This window comes from Giraffa tippelskirchi, chromosome 5 (genome assembly GCF_054371585.1).
Source record: "Giraffa tippelskirchi isolate mGirTip1 chromosome 5, T2T-mGirTip1v1.2.pri, whole genome shotgun sequence".
NCBI lineage: Eukaryota > Metazoa > Chordata > Mammalia > Artiodactyla > Giraffidae > Giraffa > Giraffa tippelskirchi.
Window position 1 is genome coordinate 21593324 of NC_137279.1, and position 15873 is coordinate 21609196.

General features: G+C 43.3%; 1 protein-coding gene and 1 long non-coding RNA gene across 6 annotated transcripts in view; one reads left to right on the top strand and one right to left on the bottom strand.

Annotated features, from left to right (window-relative positions):
* The window catches only part of LOC145507395 (uncharacterized), a 721493-nt gene extending 715545 nt beyond the window's left edge, over positions 1–5948 (top strand). For both annotated transcript variants that reach the window (XR_014054819.1, XR_014054823.1), the window contains one exon: positions 5708–5948. This is a non-coding gene — a long non-coding RNA (uncharacterized LOC145507395). The remainder of the gene's footprint in view (positions 1–5707) is intronic.
* The window catches only part of BRINP2 (BMP/retinoic acid inducible neural specific 2), a 226972-nt gene that overhangs the window by 38361 nt on the left and 172738 nt on the right, over positions 1–15873 (bottom strand). The gene's annotated exons all lie outside the window — the stretch shown is intronic.

Here is a 15873-nt window from a genome sequence, read left to right on the forward strand (position 1 = left end):
AACTCTAGGAGGCACAGAAGCAGAAAGAAGGCCAGCCCGCCCCACATGCTCCAGTGCCCCGGGTCCACCCACTGGAAGAATTCAAGAAGCCTGGCATGGAGGTAATTTAGCAGCCTGCTGTGTTCTCAAACAACGGCCCGTAAACAATGATTGGCCAATTTCATTCTAATCTTCCCAATTTTCCTCTAATTAAAATCAAGCTGTAGCTTTCAAACAGTTTAATTAAGGCTGATTGGGAGAAATGGGGAGGGGAGACTCAAGCTTAAAGGAGGAGGACGGGATCCCTGGTGAACCTCGCACTGCACGGCCCGGGCTCAGAGGTGTGGAGAGGGTGCTGAGAGTGGTTACGCTTGCAGAGTCAACAGGATATACAGCAGACATGTTGAAATGAAGGACCAGTGAATCTATGAGACCAGAAGGAACTGAAAAGGGAGCTAAGACCTGTATTTCCCAAGGCACAGAAACCCCAGCTCTGTCCTGACCTCCAAACCTGCTCCCCACAGCTCATCTTTTTAACTGAGGAGAAAATAGCTTTGTTCACTACTCTTCACCTCCTGTTGTTCTTGTCTTTGCTCAGCAAGCTGACAGCCCATGCCAGGCTTCTCCCCAGCAAACATCCACGGGCTTCCCATCATCTATTTAACCCCAGGAGAAATCCCCCTGACTGGCAGTTCCTTCTGTTATTTGACAAGTTTATTCCTGTTGCAATGAGAAAGCCCTTCTGGTATTTGGGTGCATTTGCTTTTTATACAGAGCACTCTTCTTTGGATTAACTGTTTTTAGTTCCTTCAATACAGTTTCCAGATCCCTAGGCCGTCTAGTCAAAGCTATGGTTTTTCCAGTAGTCATGTATGGATGTGAGAGTTGGACCATAAGGAAGGCTGAGTGCCTAAGAACTGATGCTTTCAAACTGTGGTGCTGGAGAAGACTCTTGAGAGCCCCTTGGACAGCAAGGAGATCAAACTCCTTGATCAAGGAGTCAATCCTAAAGGAAACTAACCCTGCATATTCATTGGAAAGACTGATGCTGAAGCTCCAATACTTGGGCCACTGGATGCAAAGAGCTGACTCACTATAAAAGAAGCTGATGCTAGGAAAGGTTGAAGGCAGGAGGAGAGGGGGATGACAGGATGAGATGGTTGGATGGCATCACCGACTCAAAGGACATGAGTTTGAGCAAACTTTGGGATATAGTGAAGGACAGGGAAGCCAGGCGTGCTGCAGTCCATGGCGCCGTAAAGTCAGACACAACTTAGCAACTGAACAACAAAAAATGTAGCTATAAGATACTGCCTTTTAGCCTGAGCTAAAGGTATAATAAGCATCACTGGCTGATGCTGCTAAGTCACTTCAGTCGTGTCCGACCCTGTGCGACCCAATAGACAGCAGCCCACCAGGCTCCTCTGTCCCTGGGATTCTCCAGGCAAGAATACTGGAGTAGGTTGCCATTTCTTTCTCCAAAGCATCACTGGAGGAAAGACCTAAAGGCCCCTGTGCAGACACACAACCTGTTGTATAGCTAACTCAGCCAACCTACAGGCGCTGAGTGAGCAAAATGATTATTGTTTTGAGCTACTGAGTGTGGGGGATAATTTTATATCCATATCCATGACCATAATTATCTGATACACTGATACACAACACAAACTTGTCTTATTTTATAGTTGAGCTAGCTGAGACTCAGATAATTTAAGTATCTTCATCAAAGATAATAACCAACCAAAAGTGAGGATAGGTCTTCCCTAATGGTCCAGTGACTAAGAATCTGTCTGTAAGTGCAGAGGACACAGGTTCGATCCCTTGTCCGGGAAGATTCCACATGCCATGTAGCAACTAAACCTATGTGTCTCAACTACTGAGCTCAAGAAGCCACCACAATGAGAAGCCCACACACCACAACTAAAGAGTAACCCCTGCTCGCTGCAACCAGAGAAAGCTCACACATAGTAACAAAGACCCAGTGCCTGCAAAAATAGATAAATATAATTTTTTTAAAGTGAAGATCATCTGTGATCTTTCTCCTATACACATTTCCTTCACTGATGCACCTGAATATTGCATATCTTTTTTGAGACAAATATTTTGGGCTAACAGTAATCTCATGGTGAACCAGACACCTCCACATTTTTTTCCAACCTCAGACATTTTTTCCACAGCTAATCCAGGATTCCTATACTCTATTTGTGCAGTTGACATTTTGAAATTAAATTTAGGGCTCTCCATTTCCCCCTTTTCTTACATTTCTCTCCTTTGTGGAACAGACTGGAAAGTTGTTCTCTAAGTAATTTCATTTTCCTCCTGAACTCACAGATAGTTTTCCCAGCTTCCTCTGCATTTAAGCACATGGCTGAGTTTTGGCCAGTGGAATATGAACCAAGATCTAGCCCCCAAGACTTCCCATGAAATCATTCATGTTCTTTCTCTTTCCTTGTTTAGTAGGATCCACAGGGGTTCTCTCTCTTTCCTTGTTTAGTAGGATCCACAGGGGAACGCTGAGGCCCGAAGTAATGACAGTGCCTGGATAGGTAGAAAGAGTCTTGGTTCTGAATGATCTCATGGGGCAGTCTCCTTCTAACCCAACCACAAATTGCAATGGACATGAGCAAAAATAAATAAATAAACATGATTTAAGTCACTGAGATTTGGGGACCATTTGTGCCAGCAGTTAGCCAACTCTAATTCCACCTTGATTGTGCAGATGCACAACCTGTGCACACATACAACCTGTGGCATAGCAAACTGAACCAACCTACAGATGCTGCATGAGAAAAATGATTATTGTTTTAAGCTACTGAGTTTGGGGGATATTTTTACAACCACATTCGTGGCTGCAATCTCATATTGAAGCCTGGAAAGTAATCTTCACTTGATATTATTACTTATCTGGATAAGTGTGTGTGTTGTGTGTGTTAAGTTGCTTCAGTTGTGTCTGACTCGCTGTGGTCTTACAGACTATAGCCCACCCATGGGGTTTCTCTGTACATGGGATTCTCCAGGCAAGAATACTGAAGTGGGTTGCCATGCCTTCCTCTAGGGGATCTTCCTGACCCAGAGACTGAACTCGTGTCTCTTATGTCTCCTGCATTGGCAGGCAGGTTCTTTACCACTAGCACCATCTGGATAAGGGTCCCTTTCAATTATCTAATTTTATTGCCTATGTGGTCAAACATCCATGCTCTCATATCGCCCCAGTTCAGTAACATTACCATATGGGGGTCTTTTGTCCTTGCTTTGTGAGTCCAGATGGAAACGATGTTGGTCTTGAGGCCTTGACTTCAATGCTGTGGGATCGTGGTGCATGAGTTGTGTTCCACAGGCAAACCACCTGTCACTGTTAAGGATTTACTTGGGGCTATCTATAACTATAAAATCATTGGATAAATTAACTCAGGATACAGTTAGGGAGAACAATATGTAGATTTGAAGTGATAAATTTGATTAATGCATGAAGACTGCAGTAGAAAGAGTTTGAAGGGCTTCCCCTTCTTTGTTACATCTTTTTCAATGAGTCTTTCTTCATTTTCTCTTTCTTCCTAAGATTTTCCACTCTATTACTTTCCATATTTACTCTCAAGAGATCCCTCACAAGAAGAATATGCACTTATCTTGAAATAAACCAAATTTATTTTTTAGTTATCACCAAATAAGCCTCTAAAGAAAGTCCTATTATTCTACCCATTTGATTGATAAGAAATATGAAGCTCAGACACAAAACAAGTTGTACAAGTTCACGCAGCTAGAAGCAGTAGAAGGTCAGTTTAAACCCACATAGTATAAGTATAGAGCCTGGAACCTCACCTGCTTGCTTTCCGCTTCATCTAATTCAGTCCCAGAATACGCTACTCTTAGTGAGTGACTTCGTTCTCTATTATATCCTTACATGTGTTAGACATGGTACTGGGATCTAAAGCTACAAAGGTGAAATACATGTTTTTTGTCTTCAGGAGCTCACAGCCAAGTGAAAAGCAAACAGAGATAGTCAAATAAATAATGAACTAAATGTACAAAATAAGTTCTAAAGCAGAAGTACGAACAGGTGATGGGGAATCAGATGTAGGAATAACTAACTTGTCTGTGGGAGCCAGAGAAGATGCTATAGGGAGGTGATATTTAGATGGGCTTGAAAGGTGAGTTAGAGCTTAGCTGGTAGAGAAAATGGCAAGAGCTTTGCTGGAAGAGGGAATGGGACATGGAAAGGCACATGGGATCTTAGGAAGTCTTCTGCACCTGGGCAAATCTGGAGATGCTCACTGAGACTGAAATAGAGGATAAGCAGGAAGAAATACAGAGAATAAGCAGGTGGGGCATGATCTGTGGCACAAGGTCAGAATTAATGGAATATCTGTTGAAGTAGTGAATGGATGGATTTAGAAGAGACTTTCATGTTTAGAAAGCACACTTGGGTTTTATCCTTTGAGCACAGAGGGCCCAACAGAGGATTTTAGGCAGGTTGGATTAGAGAAGAGAGAAAAGGCCAAGTGGTAAATGAAGCTGGGACAAGAGAAAAGAGCCTGGCTTCCAAAGGCAGTGCTGAGATGAAAGCCACACAAGTCAAACGGAAGATGGAGTAGAGGTGGAAGTTATAGGTGACTGGTCATGTCAGGAAGACAGCAAATAATACGGGAAATGCAACAAGTGTAGTGGAGATCAGGATGAGGGCCATTCTGGCTATGACTTTAACACAAACTAAGTTTAGGTGTACAAAATCAAATCAAGTGGGAGGTGCAATTCTTTGAAAAGCTGAAAAAAAAAGTTAGGACTTTTTCCCCCTACATTTCACTTGAATGAAAAACCTACATTCATTCTCTCACCATAAACCCAGAAAGAGAAACGCCAGGCTGGATGAATCACAAGCTGGAATCAAGACTGCTGGGAGAAATATCAATAACCTCAGATATACAGATGATATCACTCTAATGGCAGCAAGCAAAGAGGAAATAAAGAGGCTCTTGATGAAGGTGAAAGAGGAGAATTGAAAAGTTGGCTTAAAACTCAAGATTCAAAAAACTACAATCATGACATCCAGTCCCATTACTTCATGGCAAATAGATGAATAAAAAATGGAAACAGTGACAGACTTTATTTGGGGGGGCTCCAAAATCACTGTGGATGGTGACTACACCCATGAAGTTAAAAGACATTTGCCTCTTTGAAGAAAAGTTATGACAAACCTAGACAGCATATTAAAAAGTAGAGACATCACTTGGTCAACAAAGGTCCATCTAGTCAGAGCTATGATTTTTCCAGTAGTGATGTATGGATGTGAGAGCTGGACCATAAAGAAGTCTGAGTGCCTAAGAATTGATGCATGCTTTCTAACTGTGGTGCTGGAGAAGACTCTTGAGGGTCCCTTAGACTGAAAGGAGATCCAACCAGTCAATCCTAAAGAAAATTAACCCTTAATATTCATTGGTAAGACTGATGCTGAAGCTCCAATACTTTGGCCACCTGATGCGAAGAGCTGACTCATTGGAAAAGACCCTGATGCTAGAAAAGATTGAGGGTGGGAGGAGAAGGGGGTGACAAAGGATGAGATGGTTGGATGGTCTCATTGACTCAATGGACATGAGTTTGAGCAAACTTCAGGAGATAGTGAAGAACAGGGAAACCAGGCATGCTGTAGTCCATGGGGTCACAAAGAATTGGACATGACTTAGCAACTAAACAGCAACAAAAACTCACAACATATTTCCCACTTTTCTTGTAGAATTGATGCTTCAGGTCCTGAATAGAGTTACCACATTTTCTGAGGTGTGCCATGACCTACATCACTAATTTTCAAGAACTGCACAGAATACAAGAAGTTAAAGAAAATCTGTGGAGAGGAAAAGTGCTTGGTCTGAGAAACTCCAGATACTGATCTGTGACAAAAGTCTTGAGCACTTTGAAAGGTGACTAAGCAAGCAAGCTCTCCAGAAGCCAGAATAAAAACCTTATGTTGACATCAATTTCTTGTTTATTATCTCTTTCCTTGTTTACCAGAACCCAGAAAAGGACTCAGAGGCCCTAGGTGATGATAGAGTGATGGGATATGAGTCTTAGTCCTGAATGAGATCATGAAGGTTCAAGATGGAAAAGAGAGAGTTGGGAAAAAAGAAACAAGGACAACAAGCAAGTTTGAGAGACATAATATGAAAGAAAGGGAAAGAGAGAGAAAAGAGCTTCTGGAGGGAAGTCACAGTATGCTAGTAAGTCAAAGAAGCACAGAGAATAATCACTGTTTTCAAGTATCTGGAGACCTCTTTGTGAAGAAGAGGCATTTTCACTTATTCTAGATAAACAGGAGAGAGCAGACTCAGAACCAGTGAGTAGAATTATGAAAAAAAACCGAAATTCAGTTTCATAAAGATCTGTAGAGTGTTTGGGGCTACTGGATGGAAATTGGCTTCAAAAAACACTCAGGACTGGACCTGCCTGAGCCAAGGCTGGTTGATGATTTTCTTGGGGATTTATGGAGTGGTTGTCTGCCTTGGGTAGGAAATAAATGGTTTTAAAGTTTGCTTATGCAACTCTCTTCTACTGTTGGTGGGGATGTAAATTGGTACACTCACTATGTATGACAGTATGGAGGTTCCTCAAAAAAAAAAAAATAGAATTACCATATGATTCAACAATCCCACCCCTGGACATATATCCAGAAAAATACAAAAGCTCTAATTCAAAAAGAAATAGCATCATAATTATTCATCTTAAATTAGTAATAATGTTAAATCGAGTGCAAAATGTTTTTAATAATAAATGAACACTTTGAAAGATTAAAAAAAAAAAAGATACAGGTACCCCAACATTCACAGCAGCACTAGTTACAATAGCCAAGGCATGGAAACAACCTAAATATCCATCAACAGAGGGATGGATATAGAAGATGTGGTACATATGCATAGTGGAGTATTACTTGGCCCATAAAAATGAACAAAATAATGCCATTTGCAGCAATGTGAATAAACCTAGAAACTATCATGCTTAGTAAAGTCAGAAGAGAAAGACAAAACCATATGATAACACTTATATGTAGAATCTAAAAAAGTGATACAAATGAACTTATTTACAAAACAGAAACAGACTCATAGACATAGGAAACAAACATATGGTTACCAAAGGAGTACACAAGGCTGTATATGTCACTCTGCTTATTTAAATTGTATGCACAAAATCCTTCAAACTCGGCTTCAATGGTATGTGAACAGAGAACTTCTAGATGTACAGCTGGACTTAGAAAATGGAGAGGAACCAGAGATCAAATTGCCCAAATCTGTTGGATCCTAGGAAAAGCAAAGGAATTTCATAAAAACATCTACTATGGCTTCATTGACTACACTAGAGCCTTTGACTGTGTGGATCACAACACACTGTGGAAAATTCTTAAAGAGATGTGGATACAAGACCACCTTACTTCCTCCTGAGAAACCTATATGCAGGTCAAGAAGCAAAGGTTAGAACTGGACATGGAGCAACAAACTGGGAAAATAGGATAAGGAGTACATCAAGGCTGTATACTGTCACCCTGCTTATTTAACTTATATGCAGAGTACATCATGCAAAATGCTGGGCTGGGTCAAGCTGGAATCAAGATTGCCAGGAGAAATATCAATAATCTCAGATATGCAGATGATACCACCTTAATGGCAGAAAGTGAAGAGGAACTAAAGAATCTCTTGGAGAAGGTGAAAGAGGAGAGTTTAAAAGCTGGCTTAAAACTAAAGATTCAAAAACTAAGATCATGCATCTGATTCTGTCACTTCATGGTAAACAGATGCGGAAACAATGGAAACAGTGACAGACTTTATTTTGGGGGGCTCCAAAATCACTGTGGACAGTGACTGCAGCCATGAAATTAAAAGACACTTGCTCCTTAGAAGAAAATCTATGACAAACCTAGACAGCATATTAGTAAGCAGAGACATCACTTTGTCAACAAAGGTCTGTAAAGTCAAAGCTATGGTTACTCCAGTAGTCATGTACAGATGTCAGAGTTGGACCATAAAGAAGGCTGAGGGCCAAAGAATTGATGCTTTCTAACTGTGGTGCTGGAGAAGACTCTTGAGAGTCTCTTGGACTGCGAGGAGATCAAACCACTCAATCCTAAAGGAAATCAACCCTGAATACTCATTGGAAGGGCTGATGTTGAAGCTCCAATACTTTGCCCACCTGATGCGAAAAGTCAACTCATTGGAAAAATCCCTGATGCTGGGAAAGATTGAAGGCAAAAGGAGAAGGGGGTAGCAGAGAATGAGATGGTTAGATAGCATCACTGACTTGATGGACATGAATTTGAGCAAACTCAGATATAGTGAAGGATAGGGGAATCTGGCATGCTGCAGTCCATGGAGTCACAAAGAGTTGGACACAACTTAGGCACTGAACAACAACAATGTGGTGTGTGTGTGTGTGTAACTGAATCACTGTGCTGTACACTTGAAAATAACACAATATTGTAAATCAACTAAACTTTAATAAAAAATAAAAATAAACTTTCCTTCTAATTCACATTTCTGGGCACCTTGGCTCCATTCTGCCATCCCATGTTGCCAGGCTGCCCTACATCTTCAGACACTGTTTCTGCAGCTCTGGGCTCTTACTTTAGATCAACCACTAAATCTGTGGTTCTTTGATTTAGTCTCCAGGCCTGCAGGCACCAAAATGGACATCGCCCTACTTGGTGGAAACAGAAGGCAGAAGAATGCATTATCAGCCTCTAGAGCCACATTTCCTCTATGGAGTCCCATTAGAGCATCAATTTTCAGATAACTGAGGCTGACCTTGAAGGACTTGACAGCCTCCTCTCCTCTGTATGTGGTCTTTATCAGACTCACCCTTTAGAACATAAACAGAACACAGCTAAGCAAAGCCTGGCTCATCACACTGAAGTTTACCTCCGTTACTAATAAACCAACTATGTGACACCCGTTGAGGGATCATTAGGTATTTACATGTCTTGTGGGTCCAGGAGAACTCACTCCCCAAAGAGTCTTCCTTCCTCTTCCTCCTCCGTCACTAGCATGTCCCCAGTGAGACGCAGGCACTGCCAACACGCACGGAAGATGGGAATTCTCCCAGGCACCAAGGCTGGTAATGAAGGGCTTGGTGCAAAGCTAGTTCTGGCTACCTCATTTTAATCCCTCTAGGGCCTCCTGCCTGGCCAGTGAGACTGTGTGTTCATTCTGATGTCCACAGCTTGTTTGTTTTTTGCAAGGGGGAGGGAGAAAGAGGCACATTTCTGGGCTCAGGGGAGAGCCTGTCATGGTGGCAGAACTAGCAAGCATTAAACAAGTGCAGAGGGCAACATACAAGACCAAGAGGGAGCTCTGCCAGATTCTGGCATCCTCTCTAAGCCACAGTCCAGGCGGCTAATCTGCTCACCCTGTTCCTACAAATTCTAAGGCTGACTTGGGAGTCCCAGCCTCTAGGTCTCTTTCACGGCTTCATCTGATTCCATGATGCACTGTGGACACAAAGGGTAAGTGGGAATGACCCAGAGCATATACCAATCTTGTCGTTACATGAAATTCCACATTTACAAAGTGGCCCAATAAGCAGAGGTTATTACCCATCACCCATGGTTTCTTCTGGCTGGATGAAAATATTCCTTGAAATATAAGACATTTCCAAGTGGATAGTGTGTGCTTATGTATTAGTACCTACTGGATCCTAAAGTCAAGGGCTAGAGATTGGCTTAGCATTGGATTTTTATAAGCTATTGCCCGGCAAAAAAAAAAAAAAAAAGATACTGCATTTTGGAAATGGCATTAAGTGTTCCTCCAGTAGAGGATTTGATTTGCAGAAATTCGATTTACACTGCACGCTTAGAGAAATACACCACAGTGCAAAGCCAACACATACAAAATTCTCTGTGGGTGAGCTGCTCCAGGAAGGTTCATCTGTAGCTTCCTCCCACTAAGGGTTCCCCAGAGCCCAAGTACAGATGGAGAGCTCAGGTGGAAACACAGAAATACAGGGTCTTTGAGTGGGATGAGACACCTTCTAGCCCCCTGAGACCCATCTTCTCCATCCCAAAGATCTGCCAAAACGCCAGAAGGAGGAGTAGGAGGGGCAGAGAGCACAGGTAGTTATAAGAGCAGGCACCATTTCTCTTGGAGCGTTAAGAATCCCAGGTTCAGACTGTATTTGATTCAATAATAATCATATAATGGTCAGATCCTCTACTGTATTAAGCATTGGCTCTTCCTCCTACCAGTTGCATAACACCCTCTAAAACCCAGTGTCTTTATCTGTAAAACATGTACACCAAGAGTATCTCCCTGGTACATTTCTCATAATGATAATTTTAACATATATGAGACTCTTAATCTCAGGGTTCTGGGTCTGAGCCCCACATTGGGCACATGCCTTAGGGCTTCCCAGGTGGCACAGTGGTAAAGAACCTGCCTGTCAATACAGGATGTGCAGTTGAACCAGGTTCGATCCCGGGGTCGGAAAGATCCCCTGGAGTAGGAAATGGCAACACACTCCAGCATTCTTGCCTGGAAAATTCCATGGACAGAGGACCCTGGTGACCTACAGTCCCCCACAGGGTCACAAACAGTTGGACATGACTGAGCACACACATGCACAATTACATATTATTATGCACTTAGTAAGATATTAGGAACATTGTGAATATTCAATATATATAGTCAATATTTATTATTGTTATTACTATGTCACTATATACAGAGAATACTTTCTTATAATTTATGCATTTGCCCTTTCAAAACAATTTTCCTTCTTTGCCCGCTTACTCCTTTCATCCCAATGAAGGAACTGGGGAGGTTCGTGACAGCCTGCTGCCCTGTGGCCCGCACTTTAATACTGTGCAGTCTACACCTTTCTTAGGAGGTCTGGTATTCCAATCTCCTTAAGAGTTTTCAACAGTTTGTTATGATCCACACAGTAAAAGGTTTTAGCATAGTCAATGAAACAGTTCAGTTGCTGAGCCATGTCTGACTCTGCGACCCCATGGACTGCAGCACACCAGGCTTCCCTGCCCATCACTGTCTTCTGAAGCTTGCTCAAACTCCAGTTCATTGAGTTGGGGATGCCATCCAACCACCTCATCCTCTGTCATCCCCTTCTCCTCCTGCCCTCAATCTTTCCCAACATCATGGTCTTTTCCAATGAGTTGGCTCTTCTCATCAAGTGTCCAAAGTATTGGAGCTTCAGCTTTAGCATCAGTCCTTCCAATGAATATTCAGGATTGATTTCCTTTAGGATTGACTGGTTTGATCTCCTTGCAGTCCAAGGGATTCTCAAGAGTCTTCTCCAGCACCACAGTTCAGAAGCATCAATTCTTCGGTGCTCAGCTTTCTTTATGGTCCAACTCTGACATCCATACATGACTACTGGAAAAACCATAGCTTTGACTAGACAGACCTTTGTTGGCTATGCGGCTATATATAGCTTGGTGGCTATATATAGCTTTGACTATATGGACCTTTGAAACAGAGGTAGATGTTTTTTCTGGAATTCCCTTGCTTTCTCTATGATCGAGTGAATGTTGGCAATTTGATGTCTAGTTCTGCAGATGATACCAGTCTAATGGCAGAAAGCAAAGAGGAACTAAAGAGCCTCTTGATGAGCGTGGAGGAGGAGAGTGAAAGGCCGGCTTAAAACTCAATATTAAAAAAACCCAAGATCACGGAATCTGGCCCCATCACTTCATGGCAAATAGAAGGGGAAAATGTGGAAACAGTAACAGATTTCCTCTTCTTGGATTCTTAAATCACTGCGGATGGTGACTGCAGTCATGAAATTAGAAGATGACTGCTGCTTGGCAGGAAATCTATGACAAACCTAGACAGTGTGTTAAACAGCAAAGACATCACTTTGCTGACACAGGTCTGTATAGTCAAAGCTATGGTTTTTCCAGTAGTCATGTACAGATGTGAGAACTGGACAATAAAGAAGGCAGAGTGCCGAAGAATTGATGCTTTACTGTGGTGCTGGAGAAGACCCTTGAGAGTCCCTTGGACAGCAAGGAGATCAAACCAGTCAATCTTAAAGGAAATCAACCCTGAATACCCTTTGGAAGACTGACACTGAAGCTGAAGCTCCAATACTTTGGCCATCTGATGCTAGCAGCTGACTCATTGGAAAAGACCCTGATGCTAGGAAATATTGAAGGCAGGAGAAGAGATAGATAGATGATGAGATGGTTGGATAGCATCACTAATTCAATGGACATGGACTCGGGAAAACTCCAGGAGATGGTGAGGGACAGGGAAGCCTGGCATGCTGCAGTCCATGGGGTGGCAGAGTTGGGCACGACTTGGTGACTAAACAGCAGCAACAACAGTCAATGCTTTGAGATCCCTGTCCACAGAAAGCTTCTGTCGCTTGTATACCCATACCCTCCAGTCAACAATCCCTTCCAGGGTTTTCTCGTGCTCAGCTGGTAGAGCTCCATCTGAGGTCACCTGCCCAGCCCATCTGCAGTATCCAGTGATGCCTTCTCCAGTTGCTTCACATAGGATTGGGCAAATCAGTCTGAAAGACCAGAAGGTTGTCTTTGAGTCAGGACAGATTGTGAGAAGAGGAATTCACACAACTGTCTCAGACTCGGGTCCAGACCTTCATCTCCAGCCCTGCTTTCTGGTGATAAATCTGTCCCACTGCCTTTGAGCACCTTGTGAGCACGCTCACCTGTTTCAAATCCCAGAGGAGAAAATGGATAACTGGCATTGGGGACCAAACTCACACCCAGTGCTTTGGTCGGCCGCACAGACCTCCGCCCACTTCCAACCACTTGCTCCCGTGAGTCTGTCTTCCTGGAGGGCAGAGCCCCCTGAGGCCTGGGCCGTATCTCATTCACAGCTGTGCCCCCCGCCCTGGGGGAGCGGCCAGCACACAGAGATAATAAACATGCGCTGAGTGAATAAATGCCCCACCACATGCCACTCACTGTTCTAAACAACGTGGACTGACATAATTTTCTTGTAGGAGATGTGGGAAGCCCTGAGGTGGGATAAATGTGGCAGAAGCTGAATAGTGGGAAAAAAAAAAAAAAATGGAGAATCCCTGACCCAGAAAAAGCTCTTCTCTTGAGGAAAAAAAAAAAAAATGAAAAGACCACGTGGCTAGCCAGTGTCCCTGTCTGTCTGCATCTGCGTCGCGACGGTTTCTAGATGAAGCCTACCTCATTCCTTTCTACATCTACGCGCCTCTAAGTAGCAATTCATTCATGAATAAAATTAATTATTTCTCAAAGCAAAAATTAATCCTCTTTTTCTCTGCCTGACTGACTCAAGATCTCTCTACTAAATCTCATCTGAAAACAAAACTGAACTGGCTTTCTCCCCCTGGCCTTCCTGGCTTTTTCCCTGCCTTTTTTGCATGTTTCTTTCTTTTTTTTTTTTTTTTTTACATTTTCTATTCACAAACCACCTGTGCAATCCTATTTCAATCCCATGTGAATGACCTGGATATAGACCCCCAGAAGACATGAGAAAATTTGGGGCAAGAGTCATTTTGTCCTTGGGGAGCGTGGGACTGACATCCTGAAATTTATTCTGATACAGCATTCATGGACCAAATCTATCCATCACTCACTGAGAATGTGCTAAATATCTTCTTCTCCCCAGAGCCGGGGATGCTACATTCTAATGTGTTTTTCCCGTGAGTGTGCTGTCACTCAAACTGGACAGCTGAACTCCTGGAAATCAGTAGAATCCTGTTTTCTTTTTTGCAGCCTGCTATGGTGCCCAGAATAATGCTTTGCACAAAGTAGATGTTCCATAAATGCTTGCAAGAGGACCAAGTGAGCAAACACACAGTGTAGGAAGCTTACTCTAAATTCAATTTTTAAAGCATGGGTGACACTGGATTTTCAGTTGAACAGGTGGCTGTATAAGATCTCAAAGCACAGCATACCATTTTCTCACCACGTGCATATTCAAAGTCCATTTTTCCCAGGTAGAAACGCAAGGAATTACCTTTGGTCCTACCTTCTCCAGGTATGTAATTACTTCTACTTCATTTTACTCATCGCTGATACAGGAAAATGACATGCCACTTCAAGAAAGAGGTTTTTTAAAACTGCACCCTGAAAGAAATCAGTGTCTAGGAGACCCTTTTGGCATTTTGGAGGGACAAGATATGGCAGAAATAAGGCAGTGGGGCAGAGCAGGTAGAGGAGGGACAGTCACATGCTTGTCAGCATTTACACTGGATAACTGGAACTGGCTACTCAGCTTCTAAAGCACACCTGGTGTTCCCACACCTCTGGTTACACCACTTCTGTGTCTATGGCACCATTCCCCAAGCTCTCCACCCGGAGAGCTCCCACTCAGCCATCAGAGTCTGGCCAAGGCATTACATCATTGCAGCTTTCCTCAACCTTTCTGTGCAGAGCCATCTAGCACGTTCTCCAAATGCACTGGTCTTGTGAGTTCCACCAGATCAAGAGCCGTGTCTTTCCCGTTCATGATTTATTATCAGAATCTTGTAGAAGGATAAGCACCAAGTTGGCCTTCATTAAAACGGATTGAAGAGATATTGCTCTTCTCACGCTCTTGAATCGCCTTTGTCTGTTTGTGTCCTTTCGCCTTTCTCCAAGTGAGCAGCACACTTCCTCATTCACATAGGTCGCTTCACTGGTCCCAGATGTTGCCGTGTTAAGATGGAGAGGAGATGATGTCCAAGGAAGAGGGTCTGCAAGGCCTGATTCCAAGGCCTGTATGCCCTTGTAGGGCTCAACCTCCTGACACTTCTGGAATAAAATTCCTTGGGTGAAGTCCTTAGGCTGGGTCTACAGCCTAGATTAGATAGTCTATGTCAGATATTGGGCTGTACATTTAGCCAGCAGTGAACTCTTGAGGAAAGTAGATTCTAGACCTTTCTTTCTGTTCCCCTCCCATCTCCTCGCCTCTATGGACCAAGAAAGAGTACCTGTGATGAGTCTCTAGGCTCATCGCTCTGCAATGCCTCTGGTTTTGCTTTGTCTTCCTCTAGTTTTTGTACTATTTCTTCCTCTTCTTCCATCTCAAGAAACTCCCTCGCCAAAATAGAAACCCAGCGAGAAGGGCAGAGATCAACCAGTTTGCTCAGGTGATGGCAGTGTTTCTGGCAGAGCTCACCTCCTTCCCTGCCTGTCCCATCCGCCTGAGAACCAGGGCTTCCCTTGTGGTGCCCTGCAGCTGCGTGATAACACAATCTTTCTCTACCTCTGCAGCCATAATGAACACCTAGGAAATCACTGGGATTTGCCCAAGCAGACTGAGGCTGCCGTTTGTTTATGTGGATTGTGATCTCTTAATTGGAGATGGTGCCTCTCCCAGGGTTCGCTGTTTATTCAAATCAGTGTTTGTTAGTCCGTGAGACGTGGTCCGGATGATAAATCAGCTCTGGAGCTCCCTCTGTGATGGCTTCCACAGCTGCTCTCCACTTCCTCACCTCTTCATCTCCCACAGGGCACCCACAGGCTGGTTCTAGGCCCTCCAGCCTTTTCTGCTTTTAAAAATCTTTTCCTCCAGCTGCTTGGATCTATTCTTATGAGTTTATGTGCCTTGGCACTAATAATTCCTAAATTCAACTTCCCATGACTACTACTCCTGTAAATATTCTCATTACCTCAAGTGCATCATGGAGGATTCTGCCTTACCATGAAGCCTTCTGTCCTTGTCCACCCTGGCCACTCCGCTCTCCTCCCCATCTCCCAAGCACTTAATCTAATCAAGCTTTAATGCTATACGGTTCATGTGGGGCTCTTGCTAAAATGCATATTCTGATTTTGTAGGTTGGGATAAGGCTTGAGGTTCTGCAGTTTTCACAAGCTCTCAGGTAATGCCAATGCTGCTGGTCCACAGGCCACACGTGGAGCAGTATGGACAAAATATTTGGTTTTGCCTGTGTCTCACTTCCTTCTCAGGTAAGCTATTG